This window comes from Dama dama, unplaced genomic scaffold (assembly GCF_033118175.1).
Source record: "Dama dama isolate Ldn47 unplaced genomic scaffold, ASM3311817v1 ptg000093l, whole genome shotgun sequence".
NCBI classification, from domain to species: Eukaryota; Metazoa; Chordata; class Mammalia; order Artiodactyla; family Cervidae; genus Dama; species Dama dama.
Genome location: NW_026870908.1, coordinates 2906351 through 2909492, shown reverse-complemented (window position 1 = coordinate 2909492; position 3142 = coordinate 2906351).

Sequence of the window (3142 nt, the reverse complement as noted above, 5' to 3'; positions counted from 1 at the left end):
CTCTTCATATTTTTCAAACCTTTTGAAGCCCTTCATATTTTTCACACGTTTTCAGGCTCTTCATGTTTTTCAACACCACTTCATGCTCCTCCTATTTTTCAGACCGTTTGAAGCTGTTCATATTTTTCACACGTTTTCAGATTCTTCATGATTTTGATCACCGTTTCATGCTCCTCCTATTTTTCAGACCGTTTCATGCTCCTCATATTTTTGACACCTTTTGAAGCTCTTCACATTTATCACACCTTTTCAGGCTCTTCATGTTTTTCAACACCGTTTCATAATCCTCCTATTTTTCAGACCGTTTCTTGCTCCTCATATTTTTGACACGTTTTGAAGCTCTTCATATTTTTCACACCTTCTCAGGCTCTTCATGTTTTTCAACTCCGCTTCATGCTCCTCCTATTTTTCAGACCGTATCAAGTTCCTCATAGTTTTCACACCTTTTGAAGCTCTTCATACTTTTCATAATTTGAAGATCTTCATATTTTTCACACGATTTCAGACTCTTCCTGTTTTTCAACACCGCTTCATGCTCCTGCTATTTATCATACCGTTTCATACTTCTCATATTTTTGACACGTTTTGAGGCTCTTCATATTTTTCACACCTTTTCAGACTCTGCATGTTTTTGAACACCGTTTCATGCTCCTCATGTATTTCACACCTTTTGAAGCTCTTCATATTTTGCACACCTTTTCAGGCTATTCATGTTGTTGAACACCGCTTCATCCTCCTCCTATTTTTAAGAGGGTTTCATTCTCGTCATATTTTTGACACATTTTGAAGCTCTTCATACTTTTCACACCTTTTGAAGCTATTCATATAATTCACACCTTTTCAGGCTCTTCATGTTTTTCAACACCACTTCATGCTCCTCCTATTTTTCAGACCCTCTCATGCTAATCTAATTTTTGACACCTTTTGAAGCTCTTCATATTTTTCACACCTTTTGAAGCTCTTCATATTTTTCACACCTTTTCATGCTGTGCATGTTTTTGAACATCGCTTGTGCTCGTCCTATTTTCAGACCGTTTCATGCTCCTCATATTTTTGACACCTTTTGAAGCTCTTCATATTTTTCACACCTTTTCAGGCTCTTCATGTTTTTGCACACCACTTCATGGTTCTCCTATTTTTCAGCCCGTTACATGCTCGTCATGTATTTCACGCCTTTTGAAGCTCTTCATATTTTTCACACCTTTTCAGGCTCTTCATGTTTTTGATCACCATTTCATGCTTCTCCTATTTTTCAGACCGTTTCATGATCCTCATATTTTTGACACCTTTTAAAGCTCCTCATATTTTTCACACCTTTTCAGGCTCTTCATGTTTTTCAACAACACCTCATGCTGCTCCTATTTTTCAGACCGTTTCATGCTCCTCATATTTATGACACCTTTAGAAGCTCTTCTTATTTTTCACACGTTTTCAGGCTCTTCATGTTTTCAACACAGCTTCATGCTCCTCCTATTTTTCAGAACGTTTCATTCTCCTCATATTTTTGACACCTTTTGAAGCTATTCATATTTTTCACACCTATTCAGGCTCGTCATGTTTTTGAACACCGCTTCATGCGCCTCCTATTTTTCAGACCGTTTCATGCTCCTCATATTTTTGACAGATTTTGAAGCTTTTCATAGTTTTCACACCTTTTCAGGCTCTTCAAGTTTTTCAACACCACTTCATGCTCCTCCTTTTTGCAGACCTTTTCATGCTCCTCTTATTTTTGACACATTTTCATGATCCTCATATTTTTCACATCTTTTCAGTCTCTTCTTTTTTTTCAACACCACTTCATGGTCCTCCTATTTTTCAAACCGTTTCATGCTCATCTCATTTTTGACACCTTTTGAAGCTTTTCATATTTTTCACAACTTTTCAGGCTCTTCATGTTTTTGAAAACCGCTTCATGCTCCTCCTATTTTTGAGACCGTTTCATGCTCCTCATATTTTTGACACCTTTTGATGCTCTTCATATTTTTCACACCTTTTCAGTCTCTTCTTTTTTTTCAACACCACTTCATGCTCCTCCTATTTTTCACACCGTTTCATGCTCATCTCATTTTTGACACCTTTTGAAGCTCTTCATATTTTTCACACCTTTTCAGGCTCTTCATGTTTTTCAACACCGCTTCATGCTCCTCCTATTTTTCAGATCGTTTCAGGGTCCGCATATTTTTGACTCCTTTGAAGCTCTTCATATTTTTCACACGTTTTCAGGCCCTTCATGTTTTTGAACACCGCTTCATGCTCCTCCTATTTTTCAGACGGTTTCAGGCTGCTCGTATTTTTCAGACCGTTTCATGCTCCTCATATTTTTGACAATTTTATAAACTCTTCATATTTTTCACACTTTTACAGGCTCTTCATGTTTTTGAACACCGCTTCATGCTCCTCCTATTTTTCAAACCTTTTGAAGCTCTTCATATTTTTCACACCTTATCAGCCTCTTCATGTTTTTGAACATCTCTTCATGCTCCTCATAATTTTGACAATTTTATAAGCTCTTCATATTTTTCACACTTTTTCAGGCTCTTCATGTTTTTGAACACCGCTTCATGCTCCTCCTATTTTTCAAACCTTTTGAAGCTCTTCATATTTTTCACACTTTTTCAGGCTCTTCATGTTTTGAACACCGCTTCATGCTCCTCCTATTTTTCAGACCGTTTCATGCTCCTCAGATATTTCACACCTTTTGAAGCTCTTCATATTTTTCACACCTTTTCAGGCTCTTCACGTTTTTGAACAACACTTCATGCTCCTCCTACTTTTCAGACTGTTTCATGCTCATCTCATTTTTGACACCTTTTCAGGGTCTTCATATTTTTCAAACTTTTGAAGATCTTCATATTTTTCACACGTTTTCCGGCTCTTCATGTTTTGAACACTGCTTCATGCTCCTCCTATTTTTCAGACCGTTTCATTCTCCTCATGTTTTTCACACCTTTTGAAGCTCTTCATAATTTTCACACCTTTTCATGCTCTTCATGTTTTAGAACACCGTTTCATGCTCGTCCTATTTTTCAGACCATTTCAAGCTCCTCATATTTTGGAAACCTTTTGAAGCTCTTCATATTTTTCACACCTTTTCCGTCTCTTCTTGTTGTTCAACACCGCTTCTTGCTCCTCCTATTTTTCA